A 26,279-nucleotide genomic window follows, 5' to 3' on the forward strand; every position below is an offset into this window, starting at 1 on the left:
AAACTCCACACAGACAGTCACCCGAGGCTGGAATCAAACCTGTGTCCCTAGCGCCGTGAGGCAACAGTTCTAACCACTGTGCCATTTAAATGGATGGGCAGAGTAGATGCGGGAAGGATATTTCCCCAGATTGGGAAGTCTAGAACCTGGAGGCACAATGTTTCAGTGAGGCAAAACCACTAGGGAGAACATTTTACTTACCCAGAGGGTCGTGAATCTTTGGAATTCTCTCCCCCCAGAATTGTGGAAGGCCAGCTGTGAATGTATTTAAAGTAGAGATTGCTATTGAGAAATCTATCAGTAATATCAAGGAATGTAGGGATAGTTTGGGAAAATCATTGAAGTGAAGTAAGAGTGATTACCCTTGGCCTCAAGACCGTATTTGACCAAGTGTGGCATCAAAGAGCCCTAATAAAGCTTGGGACAAGAGGAATCATGGAAAACTCCCTGCTGATTGCAGTCATACCTGGCACATAGGAAGATGGTTGTGATTGTTGGATGTCAGTCATCTCAGCTCCAGGATATCTCTGCAGAAGTTCCTCAGCTATAAGGAGAGACTAGATAGGCTTTGATTGTTTCCTTTAGAGCAGTGAAGACTGAAGATGATTGAGGTGTACAAGATTACGAAGATGATGGACAGGGTGAATAGAGAGCAGCTCTTCCCCTTGGTTGAGGGGTCAGTCACGAGAGGGCATCATTTAAGGATAGGAGGCAGGAGATGGAGAGGCGCTTTTGGGAAAAATAACACTTTTCACTCAGCAGGTGGTAAGAATCAGCAGGTGATTAGGGTAGCACGGTGGCTCAGTGGTTAGCACTGCTGCCTCACAACGCTAAGGACCTGTGTTTGATTCTAGCCTCAGGTGACTGTCTGTGTGGAGTTTGCACATTCTCTCTGTGTCTGTGTGGGTTTCCTCTCACAATCCAAAGATGTGCAGGTCGGGTGAATTGGCCATGCTAAGTTACCCATAGTGTTAGGTAGATTAGTCAGAGGGAAATGGGTCTGAATGGGTTACTCTTCAAATGGTGGGTGTGGATTTGTTAGGCCAAATGGCCTGTTTTCACACTGTAGGTAATGTAATCTTGAATGCTCTTCCTGGAATGGTAGTGGAGCCTGGAAACCTTGCAACCTTTAAAAAATATTTCAATGAGTACTTCAAATATCATGACATCCAAGGATATGAGACAAGTGCAGGAAATTGCCATTTCCTGCTGGCCCTTACAGACTGCGCTGTATGAATCTATGAATATAAATACTGTTGTTTCAAAAGTAGGATACAGGCTAGGAATACTGCAGACTTGCCAAAGTCTGTCCACTATCTATAAGGCACAAGTCAGAATGGAATACTCCCTAGCTGCCTGGATGGGTGCAGCTCCAACAATACTTAAGAAGCTTGACACCATCCAGGACAAATCAGCCCATTTGATTGGCACCACATCCCCAAACATCCACTCCCTCCACCACTGACTGCTCAGTAGCAGCAATGTGTATATCTCCAAGATGCACTGCAGATATTCACAGAAGTTCCTTAGACAGCACCTTCCAAACCCTCAACCACTTCCCATCTATACGGACAAGGGCAGCAGATACTTGGGCACACCACCATCTGCACGTTTTCCTTCAAGCCACTCACCATCCTGACTTGGAAATATATCGGCATTCCTTCAGTGTCAAAATCCTGGAACTCTCTCCGTCAGGGCATTGCAGGTTAACCTACAGCAGTGCTTCAAGAAGGTAGTTCACTACCATCTTCTCGAGGTGACAAAGTATGGGCAGTAAATGCTGGCTCAGCCAGCGACTCCCCCAGCCCATGAATGAATGGAAAAAAGTGGATGATCAGCCATAATCACATTGGAGAACTGAGCAGGCTGAATGACATACTCCTATGTTCCTACGTTCTTCCTTATCAGACGTGAGCTCACTACAATTGGAACCCAGTCATCTACATTGTGTAAGAATGAAGCTGATAGGACTAGCTTGCAAAGGACTATATGCACTGGAGCTTAGCAGAATGTCAGAGGATATCATAGGGACCTACAACATTCTAACAGGACTGGACAGGGTAAGTGCATGAAGAATGTTATTGGGAAATCCAGAACCAGGAGTCACAGTCTCAGGATACAGGACTGAGATGTGGAGAAACATCCTCACCCAGGGAGTGGTGAGCCTGTGGAATTCTCTCCTACAAAATGTAGTTGAGGCCAACACACTGAATATTTCAAGAAGGAATTAGATGTAGTCCTCTGGGATAAAGGAATCAAAGGCTATGGGGAGAAAGTGGGAACAGGGGACTGAGTTGGATGATCAGACATGATTGTATTGAATGGCAGAGCAGGCTCAAAGGGCTGAATGGCCTATTTCTGATCTTATTTTCAACGTTTCTATATTCCTGTGAAACAGCTTGCTGACCCCCTAGGACATGCACAATCATCTAATTGAAGCATTTGTCACAATGAAAATGCGTGAGGTGTAAACTACTTTCACTATTTATATAGCTGGTCCAAAACTTGTGTCATGTCTTGCCCTGGCACTGAGTGATGGGAGGGGTTTGGTAGCTGTTAAAGGAAAATCAAAAGACAGCAGATGCTGAAAACCCAGAATAGAAAATGCTGGAAATGCTCAGCAGGTCTGTGGAAAAAGAAACAGTTAACGTTTGAGATCACTGACTTGAAATGTTGACTGTTTCTCTCATCACAGGGAATTAAAACCAACATTCACTTCTAACGATCAGCTCTGTCAATTCACAACAGCTTTGAGCCCAGATGGATTGCCTCCATAGATATCAATGGGTGACACATTCACAATTAGCTAAATGTGCTAGCGAGCCAAGGTCATTGTGTTCCAAAATGCTGTCAGTAACAATTGGGATAGAGTCATAGAGATGTACAGCATGGAAACAGACCCTTCAGTCCAACCCGTCCATGCCGACCAGATATCCCAACCCAATCTAGTCCCACCTGCCAGCACCCGGCCCATATCCCTCCAAACCCTTCCTATTCATATGCCCATCCAAATACCTCTTAAATGTTGCAATTGCACCAGCCTCCACCACATCCTCTGGCAGCTCATTCCATACCCGTACCACCCTCTGCGCGAAAAAGTTGCTGGCGGAATAAAAGTTCGGGAAATGCAGCATAGTGGTTATGTTCCAGGACCTGCAATCCTAAAGTCAGGATTTACTATCACGTGGTCACACACCACCAGGGCAGCTGGGAAATTTCAAATCCACTGAAATAAAACTGGAACATAAGGTATCCTCAAAGATGCAACCAGATTGTTTTCTTTAAAAATCTTTCACCAGCTCACCAAAGTTCCTTCATCCAGGAATTCTGGCCTATTGGACCAATAGGCAGATGACTCATTACTGCCTTCGCAAATAGCCTCGGGGATGGATTGGTCCCAGGGATGTACCTCGAGATAAACATCAATTGCTGCTGGAGACCAACCAACTCCCTGGAAGCTGCCCTTTGACCTTGTCCCTAAACCAGTTTGCCTGCAGGAGTCGCTGCTCGGATGCCGTAGGCTGAGGCGTTCTATGTGCTGAGGACCCGCGAAAGCTTGGGGCACTTTCTGAGGAGGAGAGGCCACTGTTCAGGACCCTTCTGTCAGCGTCCACTAAAGGACCACAAACAGTGGAAAATCTCTCAGGCCACATGCTGGACATGAAGGGGGCATTGTAAATGGAAGCTCAACATGCCACACATGGAAAGAAGCTGAAACAATTTTGCACTTTATGCCACATTGGGGTGTGGGTGTCGCTGGCTGGGCCAGCATTTACTGCCCATCCCTAATTGCCTCTGGAGAAGGTTGTGATGAGCTGCCTCCTTGAACCACTGCAGTCCATGGTGGTAGATGGGGAAAATACACCAAAACTTAGGGAGTGAATCATGGAGGAGGCATGGCACAGAAAGAGGTGGTTCAGCCCACCACGTGTGCACCACTTCTACTTCCTTTTGCCAATTTCCTGTCTTTTCCCCACATCCCTATCCATCCGAATAATCACCAAATGCCCTCTTGAATGCCTCAATTGAACCTAACTCCACCATACTTCACTTTTGCTCACATTGTCATTGTTTCGTTTGCACATCACTTTAAAGCTATCCTCTCTCATTCATTTCTCTTTTTACCAGCAGGAGCAGCTTCTCCCTACCTACTCAGTGAGCTCCGTGAGTGAGGCCAGGGTTTTGACCCAGCAGGATTCTGGATTAGTGGTGCTGGAGGAGCACAGCAGGGATCCGAGGGATGCTGCCTGAACTGCTGTGCTCTTCCAGCACCACTAATCCAGAATCTGGTTTCCAGCATCTGCAGTCATTGTTTTTACCTCGTTGATTTTGACCCAGCAGCACTGACGGAACGGCAATGTATTTCCAAGCCAGGGTGGTGAGTGGCTGGGAGGGGAACTTGCAGGGGGTAGCGTTCCCGTGTGTCTGCTGCCCTTGCCTCTAAAGGTGGCAGAGGTTCCAGGAACAGATCAATGTCCATTTACAAATGTTGTGAATGAAATATACTCTTTGCTGAACCCTACCAGTGACACTCATATCCTGTGAATGAATATGAGAACGTGTAAGATACAATATCAGTATAAGGTACAACATTGCCTTTATTGTTTGAGTACTTACAAGATATACAATGTATGATTGCCTTTTATTTTGATAGGTTTTCAGTTTAAGTTATCTGGTGCAGATCAATGAGGCAGTGGGGTTGATTGACAGTAGTGTCTGGGGTGGACCTGTCAATGAGAACTGTGCATATGGATAGCACCAAAGTCTGGAAGTCGTACTTCTTATAGTTAACTCTGCAGACAGAGAATTCCAGTTATCAGGTTATCATAAACCACCCATGAGTAGCTTAGGGAGAGCAATGGTAGTGTCCTTACCTCTAGGCTGGGAGACCCAGGTTCAAACCCTACTTGCTCCAGAGTTGAACAGGTTGATTCGGAAAATATCTCGACTGCTGCTGAAGCTAACTCAGTTGATAGCTGGGAGAAAGAGTTGGTAACTCCACAGAGATATGTTGCTATGTACGATGCTCACAGCCAGTATCAAAGATGAAGATCTCTCAACAACTAGCATCTCCAACATAGCAAAGTGGCCCAAGAAATTTTGCAAATGCAAATACCAAACAAAACTGACCAGGCAGATGTCTGAAAATCTTGGTTTTAGAAATGAGTAAGGGATATGGTCCAAGTTCTAGCAAATGGGACTGGATTAATTTAGAGATATCTGGTCAGCATGGACAAGTTGGACCGAAGGGTCTGTTTCCGAGCTGTATATCCCTATGACTCTGTGAGTGTCTTAAAAAGTGTGAGAAACACAAACGTACAGAGGTTTCAGGGGCTAATTCCGGATTGGGGCCTAGGTAAATGATATGGAGGAACCTGTGTTGGACTGGGGTGGACAAAGTTAAGCATCACACAACAACAGGTTATAGTCCAACAGGTTTACTTGGAAACACTAGCTTTCAGATTTTTTAACTAAGGCAAATGAAGGCACGGAACCAATTGCAAAGCGATTAAAGTCAAAGACCCTCAAAGGCCCGAATCAGATATCTTGTGGGGTTGTCAGAAATGGAGAAGATTGCAAAAAGAGGGAGGGGCAAGGCTATGGAGACACTTGACAACAAAGATTAGTATTTTATAATTGAGACATTTCTTGACAAGAAGCTAATGTGGGTCATTGAGCACAATGAATGGGACTGCTTGAATGTCAGGTTGGGAACAGCAGAGCCTTGGATGAGCTCCAATGTCAGGAGGGAAAAAGTTGGGAGATCAGCCAGGAGTGGATGGAATGGTCAAGTCTCGAGTAACAACAGCATCAGTGAGAGTCTAAGCAGCAGATGAGCTGAGAGGTGGGTGCTAGATAATGCCACAGCAGTGGAAACAGACAGTGTCAGAGTATTCATTGGGTTTGACACATCAGAAATTTTACAGCATGCTAATGACTGTGCCAGATGTTGTTTGTAATATTCTCTGTTATTTGGCTTTCTGTGCTAGATAAAACTGTCACCTAGCAGCTGAAGAAAGAACGTCTGATAGAATTGGTCTGACAGATTGAATTGGCAAGATCATCTCTCCTGTGGAGGTGCCAAAGATAGTGGTGAGGAGGGTAAATAATTCGGGTCATTGGTGCCGGAGAATTTCCTGCTGCATCAGCAATTAAAAGCTGTTCCACCTTCTCACCTCACCACCATTATGGCCCCTGAATGGTTACTGAAAGACACCTTCAAGGTTTCTGTGCCAGGTAGGTGGCCTGCTGGTCTGAGCAGGCGATGGGGACCTCAATTTGCTCCAACATGGGGCCAGCCTGGGGGGCAGTATAGGGCAGTCAGGGGTTGGCTGCTGAAAGTCAGCCCTCCCCCATGACCCAGTCTGCAAGGTCTGAAGGAAAAGCACCCACCATCTCGCTGCTTCAACCCCATAATCCTTGTACCCCTGGCCATGACCCCAAAACCCCACACATTCTGATTGGCCGAGAAACCCATGGTTCAGCTCTCGAGTGGCTGATTGGAGTTTGATCCAGCAGGCTCTCTCCCTGAGGGGGTGGGGACATGGTGTGGTTGCCCCTAAAGATGCCACCCCTCCTGGCATGGAAGACCAATGATGTGGAGAATTAGATGGCAACCTAAGCTACATTTTGGTGGCAAATGTTCTTTGATAAAAGAACAAAGAACAAAGAAAATTTACAGCCCAGGAACAGGCCCTTCGGCCCTTCAAGCCTGAGCCGATCCAAATGTACTGTCTAAACCTGTCGGTCAATTCCTAAGTATTTGTATCCCTCTGTTCCCCACCTACTCACGCATCTGTCCAGATGCATCTTAAATGAATCTACTGTGCCTACCTCTACCACCTCTGCTGGCAACGCGTTCCAAATGCCCTCTGTGTGAAGTACTTGCCACGTGTAACCCCCTTGAAAGTTCCAGCTCTCACCTTGAAAGCATGACCTCTGGTTATTGAATCCTTCACCCCGGGAAAAAGCTTGTCTCTATCCACCCGATCTCTACCCTTCATGATTTTGTAAATCTCAATCAGGTCCCCCCTCAATCTCCTTTTTTCTAGTGAAAATAAACCTAACCTACTCAACCTCTCTTCATAGCTAGCACCTTCCATACCAGGAACATCCTCGTAAACCTTCTTTGCACCTCTCCAAAGTGTCCACATCCTTTTGGTAATGTGGCGACCAGAACTGTACACAGTATTCAAAATGCAGCCAAACCAATGTCTTGTACAATTTTAACATGACTTGCCTGCTCTTATACTCAATACCCTGTCCAGTGAAGGCAAGCATACTATATACTATATGCCCTCTTGACCACTCTATCCACCTATGCAGCAACCTTCAGGGTACAATGGACCTGCACTCCCAGATCTCTCTGCCCATCAACTTTTCCCAAGGCTCTTCTGTTCATTGATCTACCTTCAAACCTGCCATCAGATACCGAGATATTAAATTGATAAAGAGGAGCCCTGGTCCATTGTAGCCCCAAGAACTCAGAGCCTGGTGACAGCATAATGAGATTGCCAATGCAGCCCCAGACTAATACCCTGAGGAAAACAGCTCTTCAGTTCTGAAAGAGAGTCACTGGACAAAAAATGTTAACTCTATTTCTCTCTCCACTGATGCCATCAGATCTGCTGAGTTTCTCTGTGTTTGCTTTAGCATATACAGTGCTTTGACAATTCAGGAGGTTCTCGTATAACACTGCAGTTGCATCCCAGCGAAACCTCGCTTAATAGAAAATAGCTTTACGGACATAATGGGGCATACCGCAAAAGTGAGCTTAGGGGCAGACCTGCCAAAAATATCACTCACAATCGCTCGAAACTCACTCAACAGTCTAATGCGAAGTTCAGCACAGCCTGAATGAAGGTTCTTAATGAAACAAAAATAAATTTAACACAGTACATTTAAAAAATGAAAGAAAGCTGCTCTCTGACAGAATCTCTCACAGAATCTCTCACTGTGCGTTGGCAGTTGACATTGCGCATGCGCAGAACGAAGCATGCAAGCTGATCCCTGCTGGAAACACGATGTTCTCCAAAATACCGTTCCCTAATTCTTCACCGATATTATAGCCAAATGGCGCTGCCGAAACATGTGTTATCCCACAACTACCTGTACTCTGATGACATGGACTGAAGCGCCCACTAGCACAGCAGCCGGTCTTAAGATCACACAATGTAGGGTCCGAAGTAGGTCCTTCGAGTGCATTGCACCATTCAATGAAATCATGGCCTATCTGATTATCCTTAACCCTGCTTTCCCTGTTTACACCTTAAATTCAATTCGTAAACCTGAAAAGAAAGCTTGTCTCAATAATGGTGGAACTCTCACTGATTATCAACAAAGCCCATCGGGCCTTTCAGGAAGGAAATCGGTCCTTAGCTATATGGGACTCCAGGCACAAAATGGCTGACTGTTAGCTGCCTCCCGGAACGGCCCACCAGTTCAAGGGCAATTAGGGATGGACAACAAAAAGGTGACCTTGCCATTGGCACCTATATCCCATGAAAGAATAAAGCAACTTCTTCTGAGACTGATTAGTCATGCTGTAGCTAACTGCCATGAACATAACAGCAACATGTACTTAAAGTTAATCCAAACTTTGACATCAATTTGCCAATCCTTTCTTTAAAATCACAAACTGAATCAACTGATACCTACTGAATCAACCTACGAATCTGATTAATTTGCTCATCCAAGGCGATAAAAGGCAACTTTGTGTGTGTGAATTAATAAATGTTCAAACTGCAGGGCAACAGAAATATTGGCGAGGAGCTAGGATTAGCAGTTGGGTGGGGGAGGGGGGGGGTGCTGCAGAGTGTGGAACAGAATCATGTGCAGAGGGCAACATGAGGTTTCACACAAAAAGAATGAATGTTAATCTAAATGGGGGAACATCTCAGGAGAACATGGGGAATTTACAACCTTGCAATGAGAAGTGATAGTCTCAAACATCGATGGTTGGCACGTTTATTACAGGATACTCCCGCAGCACCAAGTCTCGATTGCTCATTCCATTCTAACTCCAGGCAGGTCAATACACCTGGTTACATTTCGCTGGTTGAAAAAGCTTATCGCTTCAGCTGTCCTCTGTAACTTTGAGCGCTGTAGACAGGAGTAATTGTTGAGACATTGCTATTCTCACCTGTGGGCATTAATTGAACATGTTGTCCTTGCAGAGTCTAGTTTCGGACTCACTGCATAATGATTTGTTATCTGATGCCTTCAACTTTTACCCTGCACAGATAGAATCTGCCAACTGTTGTGAATATCCACATTGACAGTCCATAATAACGACCATAAAAGCCCCACAGATTTCATGTGCGTTTCAGTGTAAAATTGAAAACTTCTGGATTGGAGCACAGCCCCAGGAATTTGAGCATAAAGTCACCAAGGGAGAGCTACACTGAGGGTGAGCTACACCGAGGGAGTGCTACACCGAGGGAGTGCTAACGGAGGGAGTGCTACACTGAGGGACTGCTGCACTGAGGGACTGCTGCACTGAGGGAGTACTACATTGAGGGAGAGCTACACTGAGGGAGAGCTACATTGAGGGAGTGCTGCACTGAGGGAGTGCTGCACTGAGGGTGAGCTACACTGAGGGAGAGCTACACTGAGGGAGTGCTGCACTGAGGGAGAGCTACACTGAGGGAGTGCTACACTGAGGGAGTGCTACACTGAGGGAGTGCTGCACTGAGGGTGAGCTACACTGAGGGAGAGCTACACTGAGGGAGTGCTGCACTGAGGGAGAGCTACACTGAGGGAGTGCTACACTGAGGGAGTGCTACACTGAGGGAGAGCTACACTGAGGGAGTGCTGCACTGAGGGAGTGCTGCACTGCGGGAGTGCTGCACCGAGGGAGAGCTACACTGAGGGAGAGCTACACTGAGGGAGTGCTGCACTGAGGGAGTGCTGCACTGAGGGAGTGCTGCACTGAGGGAGTGCTACACTGAGGGAGAGCTACACTGAGGGAGAGCTACACTGAGGGAAAGCTGCACTGAGGGAGTGCTGCACTGAGGGAGTGCTACACTGAGGGAGAGCTACAATGAGGGAGAGCTGCACTGCGGGAGTGCTGCACCGAGGGAGAGCTACACTGAGGGAGTGCTACACTGAGGGAGAGCTACACTGAGGGACTGCTGCACGGAGGGAGAGCTACACTGAGGGAGTGCTGCACTGTGGCAGTGCTGCACTGAGGGAGTGTTGCACTGCGGGAGTGCTGCACCGAGGGAGAGCTACACTGAGGGAGAGCTACACTGAGGGACTGCTGCACGGAGGGAGAGCTACACTGAGGGAGTGCTGCACTGTGGCAGTGCTGCACTGAGGGAGTGTTGCACTGCGGGAGTGCTGCACCGAGGGAGTGCTGCACTGCGGGAGAGCTACACTGAGGGAGTGCTACACTGAGGGAAAGCTGCACTGAGGGAGTGCTGCACTGAGGGAGTGCTACACTGAGGGAGAGCTACAATGAGGGAGAGCTGCACTGAGGGAGTGCTACACTGAGGGAGTGCTGCACTGAGGGAGTGCTGCCCTGAGGGAGAGCTACACTGAGGGAGTACTGTACTGAGGGAGTGCTACACTGAGGGATAACTGTACTGAGGGAGTGCTACACTTAGGGAGTGCTGTACTAAGGGAGTGCTACATTGAGGGAATAATACACTGAGGGAGTGCTACACTGAGGGAGAGCTACACTGAGGGAATGCTACATTGAGGGAGTGCTGTACTGAGGGAGTGATACACTGAGGGAGTGCTGCACTGAGGGAGTGCTGTACGGAGGGAGTGCTGTACTGAGGGAGTGCAACACTGAGGGAGTGCTGCACTGAGGGAGTCCTGCACTGAGGGAGTGCTGTACTGAGGGAGTGCTACACTGAGGGACAGCTGCACTGAGGGAGTGCTGCACTGAGGGAGAGCTACACTGAGGGAGTGCTGCACTGAGGGAGTGCTGCACTGAGGGAGTGCTGTACTGAGGGAGTGCTACACTGAGGGAGTGCTGCACTGCGGGAGTGCTGCACTGAGGGAGAGCTACACTGAGGGAGTGCTGCACTGAGGTAGAGCTACACTGAGGGAGTGCTGCATTGAGGGAGAGCTATACTGAGGGAGAGATACACTGAGGGAGTGCTGCACTGAGGGAGAGCTACACTGAGGGAGAGCTACACTGAGGGAGTGCTACACTGAGGGAGAGCTACACTGTGGGAGTGCTGCACTGCGGGAGTGCTACATTTAGGGAGTGCTGTACTGAGGGAGTGCTACACGGAGGGAGAGCTACACTGAGGGATTGTGACACTGAGGGAGTGATACACTGAGAGAGCTGCACTGAGGGAGAGCTACACTGAGGGAATAATACACTGAGGGAGTGCTACACTGAGGGAGTGCTACATGAGGGAGTGCTACACTGAGGGAGTGCTGCACTGAGGGAGTGCTGCCCTGAGGGAGAGCTACACTGAGGGAGTACTGTACTGAGGGAGTGCTACACTGAGGGAGTACTGTACTGAGGGAGTGCTACACTGAGGGAGTGCTGCACTGAGGGAGTGCTACATTGAGGGAATAATACACTGAGGGAGTGCTGTACTGAGGGAGCACTATACTGAGGGAGAGCTGCACTAAGGGAGAGCTACACTGAGGGAGTGCTGTACTGAGGGAGTACTACACTGAGGGAGTGGTGTACTGAGGGAGTTAAACACTGAGGGAGTGCTACACTGAGGGAGTGCTACACTGAGGGACTGCTGCACAGAGGGAGTGCCACACTGAGGGAGTGCTGCACTGAGGGAGAGTTACACTGAGGGACTGCTGCATTGAGGGAGTGCTACACTGAGGGAGAGCTGCACTGAGGGAGTGCTACACTGAGGGAGAGCTACACTGAGGGAGTAATACACTGAGAGAGTGCTGCACAGAGGGAGAGCTACACTGAGGGAGTGCTACACTGAGGGAGTGCTGCACTGAGGGAGAGCTACACTGAGGGAGAGCTACACTGAGGGAGAGCTACACTGAGGGAGTAATACACTGAGGGACTGCTGCACAGAGGGAATGCCACACTGAGGGAGTGCTGCACTGAGGTTGAGCTACACTGAGGGAGTGCTGCACTGAAGGAGAGTTACACCGAAGGACTGCTGCACTGAGGGAGAGCTACACTGAAGGAGAGCTACACTGAGGGAGTGCTGCACTGAGGGAGTGCTACATGGAGGAGGTGCTACACTGAGGGACTGTGGCAGAGAGGGAAGACTACACTGAGGGAATGCTACACTAGGGACTGCTGCACGGAGGGAGAGCTACACTGAGGGACCGCTGCATTGAGGGAGAGCTATACTGAGAGATTAATACACTGAGGGGGTGCTGTACTGTGGGAGTGCTACACTGTGGGAGTGCTGCCCTGAGGGAGAGCTACACTGAGGGATTAGATTAGATTTTAGATTAGATTACTTACAGTGTGGAAACAGGCCCTTCGGCCCAACAAGTCCACACCGGCCCGCCGAAGCCTAACCCACCCAGACCCATTCTCCTACATTTACCCCTTCACCTAACACTACGGGCAATTTAGCATGGCCAATTCACCTAACCCCTGCACATTTTTGGATTGTGGGAGGAAACCGGAGCACCCGGAGGAAACCCACGCAGACACGGGGAGAATGTGCAAACTCCACACAGAGAGTCGCCTGAGGCGGGAATTGAACCCGGGTCTCTGGCGCTGTGAAGCAGCAGTGCTAACCACTGTGCTACCGTGCCACCCAAACTGTATAATACACTGAGGGAGAGCTACACTGAGGGAGTGCTGGACTGAGTAGGTGAAACCCTGAGGGAGTGCTGCACTGAGGGAGTACTGTACTGAGGGAGAGCAACACTGAGGGAGAGCTGCACTGAGGGAGTGCTACACGAGGGAGTGCTGCATTCAGGGAGTGCTGCACTGAGGGAGTGCTACATTGAGGGAATAATACACTGAGGGAGAGCTACACTGAGGGAGTGCGGTACTGAGTGAGTGAAACCCTGAGGGAGTGTTACACTGAGGGAGTACTGTACTGAGGGAGAGCTACACTGAGGGAGTGCTACACTGAGGGAGTGCTGCACTCAGGGAGTGCTGCACTGAGGGAGTGCTACATTGAGGGAATAATACACTGAGGGAGAGCTACACTGAGGGAGTGCGACATGAGGGAGTGCTACACTGAGGGAGTGCTGTACTGAGTGAGTGAAACCCTGAGGGAGTGTTACACTGAGGGAGTACTGTACTGAGGGAGAGCTACACTGAGGGAGAGCTGCACTGAGGGAGTGCTGCACTGAGGGAGTGCTACATTGAGGGAATAATTCACTGAGGGAGAGCTGTACTGAGGGAGTGCGACATGAGGGAGTGCTACACTGAGGGAGTGCTGCACTGAGGGAGACCTACACTGAGGGAATGCTGCACCGATGGAGTCGTAATCTGAGGGAGTGCTACACTGAGGAAGTGCTACATGAGGGAGAGCTGCACTGAGGGTGTGCTACATTGAGGGAGTGCTGCACTGAGGGAGAGCTACAGTGAGGGAATAATAAACTGAGGAAGTGCTACATGAGGAGAGCTGCACTGAGGCAATGCTGCACTGAGTGAGTGCTGCACTGAGGGAGTGCTGCACTGTGCAGGAGCTGCACTGAGGGACAGCTTCACTGAGGGTGTGCTGTACTAAGGGAGTGATACACTGAGAGAGTGCTATACTGAGGGAGAGCTTCACTGAGGAAGTGTTGCACTGAGGGAGTGCTACATGAGGAAGTGCTACGTGAGGGTGAGCTTCACTGAGGGAGTGCAACACGGAGGGAGTGATGCACCGAGGGAGTGATACACTGTGGGAGAGCTACACTGAGGGAGTGCTGCACCGAGGGAGACCTATACTGAGGGAGAGCTACACTGAGGGTGAGCAGCACTGAGGGGGAGAAACACTGAGGGAGAGTGACACTGAGGGAGAGCTACACTGAGGGAGTGCTGCACCGAGGGAGTGCTACACTGAGGGAGAGCTACCCTGAGGGAGTGCTGCGATGAGGGAGTGATACACTGAGTACACTGAGAGTACACTGAGAGAGCTGCACTGAGGGAGAGCTACACTGAGGGAGTGCTGCACTGAGGGAGTGCTGCCCTGAGGGAGAGCTACACTGAGGGAGTACTGTACTGAGGGAGTGCTACACTGAGGGATAACTGTACTGAGGGAGTGCTACACTTAGGGAGTGCTGTACTAAGGGAGTGCTACATTGAGGGAATAATACACTGAGGGAGTGCTACACTGAGGGAGAGCTGTACTGAGGGAGTGCGACATGAGGGAGTGCTACACTGAGGGAGTGCTGCACTGAGGGAGACCTACACTGAGGGAATGCTGCACCGATGGAGTCGTAATCTGAGGGAGTGCTACACTGAGGAAGTGCTGCATTGAGGGAGTGCTACACTGAGGAAGAGCTGCACTGAGGGAGTGCTACACTGAGGGACTGATACACTTAGGGACTGCTGCACAGAGGGAATGCCACACTGAGGGAGAGCTACACTGAGGGAGTGCTGCACTGAGTTGAGCTACACTGAGGGAGTGCTGCACTGAAGGAGAGTTACACCGAAGGACTGCTGCACTGAGGGAGAGCTACACTGAAGGAGAGCTACACTGAGGGAGTGCTGCATTGAGGGAGTGCTGCACTGAGGGAGAGCTGCACTGAGGGAGAGCTGCACTGAGGGAGTGCTACATGGAGGAGGTGCTACACTGAGGGACTGTGGCAGAGAGGGAAGACTACACTGAGGGAATGCTACACTAGGGACTGCTGCACGGAGGGAGAGCTACACTGAGGGACCGCTGCATTGAGGGAGAGCTATACTGAGAGATTAATACACTGAGGGGGTGCTGTACTGTGGGAGTGCTACACTGTGGGAGTGCTGCCCTGAGGGAGAGCTACACTGAGGGAATAATACACTGAGGGAGAGCTACACTGAGGGAGTGCTGGACTGAGTAGGTGAAACCCTGAGGGAGTGCTGCACTGAGGGAGTACTGTACTGAGGGAGAGCTACACTGAGGGAGAGCTGCACTGAGGGAGTGCTACACTGAGGGAGTGCTGCACTCAGGGAGTGCTGCACTGAGGGAGTGCTACATTGAGGGAATAATACACTGAGGGAGAGCTACACTGAGGGAGTGCTGTACTGAGTGAGTGAAACCCTGAGGGAGTGTTACACTGAGGGAGTACTGTACTGAGGGAGAGCTACACTGAGGGAGAGCTGCACTGAGGGAGTGCTGCACTGAGGGAGTGCTACATTGAGGGAATAATACACTGAGGGAGTGCTACACGGAGGGAGTGCTGTACTGAGGGAGTGCGACATGAGGGAGTGCTACACTGAGGGAGTGCTGCACTGAGGGAGACCTACACTGAGGGAATGCTGCACCGATGGAGTCGTAATCTGAGGGAGTGCTACACTGAGGAAGTGCTACATGAGGGAGAGCTGCACTGAGGGAGTGCTACATTGAGGGAGTGCTGCACTGAGGGAGAGCTACAGTGAGGGAATAATAAACTGAGGAAGTGCTACATGAGGAGAGCTGCACTGAGGCAATGCTGCACTGAGTGAGTGCTGCACTGAGGGAGTGCTGCACTGTGCAGGAGCTGCACTGAGGGACAGCTTCACTGAGGGTGTGCTGTACTAAGGGAGTGATACACTGAGAGAGTGCTATACTGAGGGAGAGCTTCACTGAGGAAGTGTTGCACTGAGGGTGCTACATGAGGAAGTGCTACGTGAGGGTGAGCTTCACTGAGGGAGTGCAACACTGAGGGAGTGATGCACCGAGGGAGACCTATACTGAGGGAGAGCTACACTGAGGGTGAGCAGCACTGAGGGAGAGAAACACTGAGGGAGAGTGACACTGAGGGAGAGATACACTGTGGGAGAGCTACACTGAGGGAATAATACACTGAGGGAGTGCTACATGAGGGAGTGCTACACTGAGGGAGTGCTGCACTGAGGGAGTGCTGCACCGAGGGAGTGCTACACTGAGGGAGAGCTACACTGAGGGAGTGCTGCGATGAGGGAGTGATACACTGAGTACACTGAGAGTACACTGAGAGAGCTGCACTGAGGGAGAGCTACACTGAGGGAATAATACACTGAGGGAGTGCTACATGAGGGAGTGCTACACTGAGGGAGTGCTGCCCTGAGGGAGAGCTACACTGAGGGAGTACTGTACTGAGGGAGTGCTACACTGAGGGATAACTGTACTGAGGGAGTGCTACACTTAGGGAGTGCTGTACTAAGGGAGTGCTACATTGAGGGAATAATACACTGAGGGAGTGCTGCACTTAGGGAGTGCTGCCCTGAGGGAGAGCTACACTGAGGGAGTACTGTACTGATGGGAGTGCTACACTGAGGGAGTACTGTACTGAGGGAGTGCTACACTGAGGGAGTGCTGCACTGAGGGAGTGCTACACTGAGGGAGAGCTACATTAAGGGAATAATCCACTGAGTGAGTGCTGTACTGAGGGAGCGCTACACTAAGGGAGAGCTGCACTGAGGGAGTGCTGTACTGAGAGAGTACTACACTGAGGGAATACTACACTGAGGGAGTGGTGTACTGAGGGAGTTAAACACTGAGGGAGTGCTACACTGAGGGAGTATTACACTGAGGGAGAGCTACATTAAGGGAATAATCCACTGAGTGAGTGCTGTACTGAGGGAGCGCTACATTGAGGGAATAATACACTGAGGGAGTGCTGTACTGAGGGAGTGCTACACTGAGGGAGCGCTGCACTGAGGGAGTGCTACATTGAGGGAATAATACACTGAGGGAGTGCTGCACTGAGGGAGTGCTACACTGAGGGAGCGCTACTCTGAGGAAGCGCTGCACTGAGGGAGAGTTACAATGAGGGGGAGCTGCACTGAGGGTGTACTAAACTGAGGGAGTGCTACACTGAGGGAGTACTGTACTGAGGGAGAGCTACACTGAGGGAGAGCTGCACTGAGGGAGTGCTACACTGAGGGAGTGCTACACTGAGGGAGTGCTAAACTGATGGAGTGCTAGACTGAGGGAGTGCTACACTGAGGGAGTGTTGCACTGAGGGAGTGCTATACTGAGGGAGTGCTGCACTGAGTTAGTGCTACACTGAGGGAGTGCTGGACTGAGGGAGTGCGGCACTGAGGGAGTGCTATACTGAGGGAGTGCTGCATTGAGGGAGTGCTGCACTGAAGGAGTGCTCCATGAGTGCTAAACTGAAGGAGAGCTACACTGAGGGAGTGCTGCACTGAGGGAGTGTTGCACTGAGGGAGTGCTATACTGAGGGACTGCTGCACTGATTTAGTGCTACACTGAGGGAGTGCTGGACTGAGGGAGTGTTGCACTGAGGGAGTGCTATACTGAGGGAGTGCTGCACTGAGTTAGTGCTACACTGAGAGAGTGCTACACTGAGGGAGAGCTGTACTGAGGGAGTGAAACCCTGAGGGAGTGCTACACTGAGGGAGTACTGTACAGAGGGAGAGCTGCACTGAGGGAGATCTACACTGAGGGAGAGCTACACTGAGGGAGAGCTGTTCTGAGGGAGTGCTGCACTGAGGGAGAGCCACATGATGGAGAGCTACACTGAGTGAGTGCTGCGCTGAGGGAGAGCTACACTGAGGGAGTGCTGTACTGAGGGAGTGCTGCACTGAGGGAGAGCTACACTGAGGGAGAGCTGAACTGAGGGAGTGCTGTACTGAGGGAGTGCTGCATTGAGGGAGTGCTGCACTGAGGGAGAGCTACACTGAGGGAGTGCTGCACTGAATGAGTGCTACACTGAGGGACAGCTGAACTGAGGGAGAGCTACACTGAGGGAGTACTGCACTGAGGGAGTGCTGCACTGAGGGAGTGATACACTGAGGGAGTGCTACACTGAGGGAGTGATACACTGAGGGAGTGATACACTGAGGGAGAGCTGCACTGAGGGAGAGCTGTACTGAGGGAGTGCTACACTGAGGGAGTGCTGCACTCAGGGAGTGTTGCACTGAGGGAGTGCTGCACTGAGGGAGAGCTTCACTAACTGCGTGCTGCACTGAGGGAGAGCTTCACTAACTGCGTGCTGTACTGAGGGAGTGATGCACTGAGGAAGAGCTGCACTGAGGGTGAGCTACACTGAGGGAGTGCTGCACTGAGGGAGTGATACACTGACGGAGTGCTACACTGAGGGAGAGCTATACTGAGGGAGTGATACACTGAGGGATTTGCTGCAGCGACGGAGTGTTGCACTGAGGGAGAACTGCACTGAGGGAGTGCTGCACCAACGGAGTGCTGCACTGAGGAAGTGCTACACTGAGGGAGTGATACACTGAGGGAGTGATACACTGAGGGAGTGATACACTGTCGGAGAGCTACACTGAGGGATAGCTGCACTGAGGGAGTGCTGTACTGAGTGAGTGCTGCACTGAGGGAGAGTTGCACTGTGTGACATGGCTCCCACCATGTGGTATTCACTCTGTGGGGTACCGCTATCACCATGTGGTGGGAGTTGCCACCTCCTGCTGGTTGTATTAGGTAGTTTGCTGAGACTCATCCTCCTTTGTCTATCATGGGTCTGTTTAATTATCTGTGGCAGAGGATGGAGTTGGTGACTCTGAACAGAAAAGGCATTTTCTGAGTTAGCAAGATGGATTATTGCATCATACCAAAGAACGTACAATGAGTGTGCGTTACTAATGGGGCACAAGGATTCTCAGGAGGTGTACTGACTGCATCAGCTCCCTCGCGAGAACTCCTCAACTCTACCCAAAGACTGTCTGGCATCATCAGATAAAGTTCAGCTGATGCAACTTTCAATATTCATTCTTTCAGAACCATTGCCTGATTAGACAGATTGTAGTCCAGGACAGATGTGAGGCTTTTTTAGCAAGGGTCCCTGTGGTAGTTGCAGAGCCTCCTGTTGGAAAGTTTGATGTAAATATAGACAGTTCACGGCAAGCCTGGGAGTTCTGGACCAGCAACTTTGTACCTGGTCCTTAAGTGGACAGCAGGAAACTGCCCCAAGAGCCTGGTGTTATTTTGGGCAGTGAATGGACAGGTGGATGTGCAATCCACAATTCATTTCCAGGCCAAGACTCATCTTCATCCAACAACAAGTATTTTTGAGACCAACCTGTTCAGAGATGGCATGACACAGCTCTAGAGCAGGTGGGACTTGAAACTAGGCCTCCTGGCTCACAGACAGGGATACTATCACAGCACCACAAGAGCCCCTTCCCTTCACCTTACAAATCTGACGTCTGTGCCATCCATACCAGGTCATTGCTCATTGGTTAAACTTAAAACCAGAACTGGATCCTAAATGACCCGCACTTTCCAAAGTTGGTGTTGGTGGAATCCAAAATCCCAAGGCCATTCCTAGTCAAAACTAAAACACTGTCATGTGGGTGGAATACTGAATAAATATGTCAATAAAAGCAAGGTTTCTTTTGGTTTTTAGCTTTTAAACAGTTTCTACAGATTGGGCAGCATGATGTCTCAATGGTCAGCACTGCTGCCTCACAGAGCCAGGGACCTGGGTTCGATTCTAGCCTCTGGCAACTGTACAGGTGGAGTTTGCACATTCTCCCCGTGTCTGTGTGGGTTTCCTCCCACAATCCAAAGATGTGCAGGTTAGGTGATTGGCCACACTAAATTACCCATAATGTTCAGGGATGTGTAGGTTAGGTGCATTAGTCAGCGGTAAATGTAGGATAATAGGGTCTGGGTGGGTTACTTTTTGGAGGGTCGGTCTGGACTTGTTGGGCCGAAGGGCTTGTTTACACACGGGAGGGATTCTATGAAATTACAGTCGTGACGACATTAGAGTATCGTTTTGTCACTCTTTTTGAGTGAGCAGACAGTAACCCAGTGGGAGGCAGCCACAATGCTGAGAGTCAAGCAGCAGGAGCTGGTAAATTACTCACTAGATGTAAGAATTCACCTTCTCATCCCAATCTTTGACCAATTCAATTCAGCGACGTAGCAGCTTAGATCATGTAGTTGCCCTCCTGAGATTGCAGGCCTAGTTAAAGACTTATTGTATTTTTTTTAACAGTTATAACATTTGGATGGAGACATGTTTGGAGGGATATGGGCCAGGAGCAGGCAGGTGGGACTGGTTTAGTTAGCATGGACTGGTTGGACCGAAGGGTCTGTTTCCATGCTGTATGACTATGACTCTATGACTCTGCTGGGAAAACCAAGACAATTTAAAAAAAAAGGAAAATGTTGCCTGGACCTCAAACAAAGCTTTTCAGCTCCTTTACCACACTTTAACACAGCACAGTTCCCTTCTGCAATGGACAAGTCGGGGATACTCTCGTAGAAATATGACCCCAGGTCATTGTTGCTAACTAATGAAAATGTAATTGGATTATAAATGAAAATACAGCTTCACAAAACTTGCCAGCAACAGCAATTTTCATTTTCAAATTAGTTTCAAAGGCAACAAAAGGTTTCCTGGTGTGTCAACACATCCAAACAGCAGAACCAGTTTTAGGACACAGGGTTTTAAGATTTAAGCTTTAGCTGCAGGTTTTTTGCACAGCACGTTGGGAGCCAACTACAAGTTTTTAAAGCAAGCAATTGTTCAACTTTTAAATGGTACAGTCCAAAGTTCGTATAAGCCTTTCTCACCACTTCTGCTCCCCTTGGTCAAAGGGTCAAGAACAAAAGGGCACACTTTTAAAATGAAAGGCAGTAGGTTTAAAGGGGATTTGAAGAATAAGTAGCAATGGTGACCTGGGGTTGAATTGTTTTGAGAAAGTCCCTGACTTTACCCAGAGTGTGGTAGAGGTCTGGAATGCACTGTCTAGGAGGGAAGTTGAGGTTGGGTAACCTCACATCTCTTAAATGTACTTGGATGAGCATTTGAAGCGTCATGACATTCAAGGAAATATGGCCCTAGTGCTTGAAAGTGGGACTGGTCTGGGTCGTAGATTATTTTTGGTGCTACAAACTTGATGGGCCGAAGGGACTTTTCTGAACTGTATGATTCTATGACTCTGCAGTACAGTGTCTTGCAGATTCTTTGTAAACAATTATAGACACATAGGTTTCTAAGGCATCAATTTTATTACAAAACCAACAAGGACCTGAGGAATAAAGCAAAAATATCAACTCTACTGGGGTGGGAGCACAGGAATAATGATACTCAATAGTTCTTTCAAAATATTTTTGAAGACAATTCTAAATGCTTGCTGTTTACTTGAAACATATCACTTGTTCCATCCAATACTTTCACAGCTTAACCTCAGTTGAAGCCTCCTTTTAGAACATAGAACATAGAACATAGAAGAATACAGCGCAGTACAGGCCCTTGGGCCCTCGATGTTGCGCCGATCCAAGCCCACCTAAACTACACTAACCCACTATCCTCCATATACCTATCCAATGCCCTCTTAAATGCCCATAAAGAGGGAGAGTCCACCACTGTTACTGGCAGGGCATTCCATGAACTAACGACTCGCTGAGTGAAGAACCTACCCCTAACATCAGTCCTATATCTACCCCCCCTTAATTTAAAGCTATGCCCCCTTGTAATACCCGACTCAATACGCGGGAAAAGGTTCATACTGTCGACCCTATCTAACCCCCTAATCATCTTGTACACCTCAATCAAGTCACCCCTAAACCTTCTTTTCTCTAGTGAAAACAGCCCCAAGTGCCTCAGTCTTTCCTCATACGATTTTCCTTCCATACCAGGCAACATCCTGGTAAACCTCCTCTGCACCCGTTCCAATGCCTCCACATCCTTCCTATAGTATGGCGACCAAAACTGCACACAATATTCCAGATGCGGCCGTACCAGAGTCTTATACAACTGCATCATGACCTCAGGACTCCGGAACTCAATTCCTCTACCAATAAAAGCCAGTACGCCATATGCCTTCCTCACCGCACTATTTACCTGGGTGGCAACTTTCAGAGATCTGTGTACATGGACACCAAGATCCCTCTGCTCATCCACACTACCAAGTATCCGACCATTAGCCCAGTACCCCATCTTTTTGTTATTCTTCCCAAAGTGAATCACCTCGCACTTAGCTACATTGAATTCCATCTGCCACCTTTCTGCCCAGCTCTGCAGCTTCTCTATATCCTGCTGTAACCTGCCACATGCTTCCTCACTGTCAACAACTCCTCCGACTTTCGTGTCATCCGCAAACTTGCTCACCCAACCTTCTAACCCCTCTTCCAGGTCATTTATAAAAATGACAAACAGCAATGGTCCCAAAACAGATCCTTGCGGAACACCGCTAGTGACGGCACTCCATGAAGAAACTTTGCCATCAACTACTACCCTCTGTCTTCTTCCATCCAGCCAATTCCTAATCCAAACCTCCAACTCACCCTCAATGCCATATCTCCGTATTTTCTGCAGTAGCCTACCATGGGGAACCTTATCAAACGCCTTACTAAAATCCATATATACCACATCTACCGCTTTCCCCTCATCAACCTCCTTCGTCACCTTTTCAAAGAATTCAATAAGATTTGTGAGGCACGACTTGCCCTTCACAAAACCATGCTGACTATCCTTGATCACATTATTCCTATCTAGATGTGCATAAATCCTATCCCTTACAATTCTCTCTAAGACTTTGCCCACAACAGAAGTGAGACTCACCGGCCTATAGTTACTAGGGCTATCCCTACTCCCCTTTTTGAACAAGGGAACCACATTTGCTATCCTCCAGTCTTCTGGGACTACTCCTGTAGACAAAGAGGACATAAAAATCAAGGCCAATGGCTCTGCAATCTCCTCCCTTGCTTCCCAGAGAATCCTAGGATAAATGCCATCAGGCCCAGGGGACTTATCTATTTTCACCTTTTCCAGGATTTCCAACACCTCTTCTCTACATACCTCAAAGCCATCCATTCTACTTATTTGTGCCTCAGTATTCTCATCGACAACAATGCCCTGTTCCTGAGTGAATACTGAAGAAAAGTATTCATTCAGTGTCTCCCCAATCTCTTCCGCCTCCACACGCAACTTCCCCCTACTATCCTTGACTGGACCTATTCCTACCCTAGTCATTCTTTTATTCCTAACATACCTATAGAAAGCCTTAGGGTTTTCCCTAATCCTATCTACTAAGGACCATTGGCCTTAGTAGATAGGATTTATGCACATCTAGATAGGAATAATGTGATCAAGGATAGTCAGCATGGTTTTGTGAAGGGCAAGTCGTGCCTCACAAATCTTATTGAATTCTTTGAAAAGGTGACGAAGGAGGTTGATGAGGGGAAAGCGGTAGATGTGGTATATATGGATTTTAGTAAGGCGTTTGATAAGGTTCCCCATGGTAGGCTACTGCAGAAAATACGGAGATATGGCATTGAGGGTGAGTTGGAGGTGGAAGGAGATAGATTTTTGATTAGCGAAGGGTTGAACGGTTATTGTAGGTGGGCAGGAACGTGGAGCTGTCTGATCAGTAAGGATCTTATTCAATGGCACAGCAGGGTCGAGGGGCTGAGTGGTCTACTTTTGCTCCTAATTTGTACTCTCCCACCCCAAGAGTTGATATTTATGTTTTATTTCATGGCTCCTTGTTGATTTTGTAATAAAATTGAAATCTATGTCCACATGACAATAGAATCTGCAAGACATTAACTGGTAGAATCATAGAATATATGTTGGTTTATAACTGTTTTCCTGATTTTCTTTCTCCTCAGTTCAGAAAAAAAAACCCTGAATTTGGGAAAGGGTTGAAATAAGACTATTAGTCAGAATGCAAAATTTTCAACAGCCAAAAAGCATTGCCTTCTCTGTTAATACGTTTCAAGCCACAATTTTGAGTTTTCCCAGCTATTTGATCACGGAGCATTTGTTAGATATGAGAGCACTACACTAGCCGGAAAACAATTTGGCAAACCGAAGCAACAACCTCTCAGTCAAGGCAGTACAAGTTTACACTTCGGTAAGTCCAATCTGCAGCAGAGGACACAAACTGGAGCAAGATGTGAACTGTCTCTTCCATTTAACATCACACACAACTGTACAGTAATCAACAACCAGTACTTACAGTGCTAATAGAATGTCAAAACGCTACCTCAAGTAATCACACTTTAGCTAAAAGCAGCAGTCATTTTAAATCACTGCTCCACCAAAGGAAAACAGATTGATTCAGCACTTGAATCATTACATGTAACTGCGGAAAGAGTTGCTTCATAAATGTTCTTTAGGGAAAACCAGAATCCATTCATAAAATTACTCTGACAGTTTGTGGTGGATATGCTTTGCACGTGCACAGAAAAATGACAATTTGTTGGCTTTTCCATCCAAGTTTCTGCATGAGAGATTATTCAGTGTGCACAGTTGATTCCAAATAATTGTGGATCTTTCAGGAGTAATTCTTCAGTTCTGAATCAGGTGAGGTGCTGGACTGTACAATGCGAACAGCCACACACACACCCACAAACACACACACACTCACACACAAAACCACCTGCACACACACAAAACCACCTGCGCACACACACACTCACTCACTCACTCACACATACACACACCCATCCACATACACACAGACACAGACACACACACACAGACACACAGCCCCCACTTACATTGCCCATTGATCGCCGTTCCTTCACTGTCGCTGGGTCAAAATGCTGGAATTCCCTCCCTAATGGCATTGTGGGTCTACCCAAAGCATGTGGACTGCTGCGATTCAAGGTGGTAGCTCACCACCACCTTCTCATGGGGCAACTAGGGACGGGCAATAAATGTTTCCTTCTGGATTGGTGGATGGGTTGGGAAGGATGTAGAATGGGGTGGGATGAGCATCCAGCTTCAGCGTGAGGATTTCCCAAGGCAGCACAAGGCAAAGTCAAGATTTCAGCAAAGCAGAGGAACTCAACAAGATTTGTATACTGTACTACTATTAACGTGGTTGTTTGTTTTTCAGAGTTTGGATGGGAGGTGATACGGGTCTTACCTCCAGCTGGTACATATTGCCTGATGCAGCTAATCATTCCCTCATAACATAAGAAACTAGAGCGGGGGATAATGTGCTGTTGAAGAATCCAACAAACATTTTTCCTGCTCATTGATGTATAGATAAATATTATATTCAGAGGCACATCAGTGTCTGAGCTCGCATTCAGCTACTGGGTTACAAAGAGCAACGTGCTGCCAATAGCCACGTTACAAGTGATCATGTTGAGATGGTGCCTGAGAGCTTCCTACCATCATTCTGTGTGACAGTGACATTATGATAAGAATGTCCCTCACTGACCAGGACACACCCATAAATTGCCCATCGTGTCCAGTGATGATCAAGCTAGGTGGGTTAGCCATGGGAAAAGCAGGGTTACAGTGACGAATGAGGAGTTGCATGGATCTGGGTGGGATGCTCTTTGGAGGGTCAGTGTAAATCTGATGGGCTGAATGGCCTGGTTCCACACTGTAGAGATTCCATGATCCTCAGACAGCACTTTCCAAACACAAAACCACTTCCACCTAGAAGGACAAAGGCAGCAAATACAAGGGACCACCATCCCCTCTAAGTTCCCCTCCAAGCCACTGCTCATCCTGACTTGGAAATATATCGCCATTCTTTCACTGTCACTGGGTCACAATCCTGGAATTCCTTCCGTGAGGGCATTTGGGTCTACCCACAGCATGTGGACTGCAGCAGTTCAAGATGGCAGCTCACCCCACCTTCACAAGGGGCAACTAGGGATGGGCAATAAATGCTGGGCCCAGCCAGCTTCACCCACATCCCGTGAGTGAATAAAAAAAGCGGGAAGTGCAGCAAAGGCTTCAGAAAGAGAAAGAGACAGAGGGACTGAGAGTATGGAGGTGCTGTGGAGAGGGGAGGAGGCACTGTGGAGAGGTCCTACAGTAAGGGTTTTCGAGAGAGGCTCTCCCACCCAGGAGTAATTCCTGAGGGCGGCTCAGCTCCAGCAAGGAGGCGGGTGACTGGACTGTGCCACCTCCTCTGAGGTGATGTGCCCACTTGCACTGAGCATGGACGACACTGCCAGTAGCTGTAAGGATCATAGTGGATCTGAACCTCTATATACTCTGGGTGCGATCTTTCGAGGTGGAGCAGGCGACACTGGGATCATTTCACAGGACACCATCCATCCCAGCAGCCAGGAAGGTGAATGTGCCAACCATGTCATTTCCTCCTCAATAGAGAAATGGAAGACAAGAGGGCATCTCTCAATTAGAGGGCATTCTTCCACACCCTCTCAGTCCCTCCCCAGAATATAGCTTTTGGTGAACATTCCAGGGTCGACAACTACAACGCTCCATCCGTGAGCCAGGAAGCCTCCTCTGTCCTGAAGCTAACATTCCCATCTCTCCCCATTTCCGCTCGGCAGGCATGGCCT

The 26,279-nt window shown here is 48.8% G+C and overlaps 1 protein-coding gene and 1 pseudogene across 3 annotated transcripts in view; both read right to left on the reverse strand.

Moving 5' to 3' along the window:
* lmtkb (lemur tail kinase 1 b) overlaps nucleotides 1-26,279 on the reverse strand; it is a 540,811-nt gene that overhangs the window by 427,625 nt on the left and 86,907 nt on the right. The gene's annotated exons all lie outside the window — the stretch shown is intronic.
* Nucleotides 9,526-24,892, reverse strand: LOC148145335 (uncharacterized; annotated as a pseudogene).

This window comes from Chiloscyllium plagiosum, unplaced genomic scaffold, assembly GCF_037043375.1.
Source record: "Chiloscyllium plagiosum isolate Xiang-an unplaced genomic scaffold, Cpla_swu_hap1 HiC_scaffold_25, whole genome shotgun sequence".
Classification (NCBI taxonomy): Eukaryota; Metazoa; Chordata; class Chondrichthyes; order Orectolobiformes; family Hemiscylliidae; genus Chiloscyllium; species Chiloscyllium plagiosum.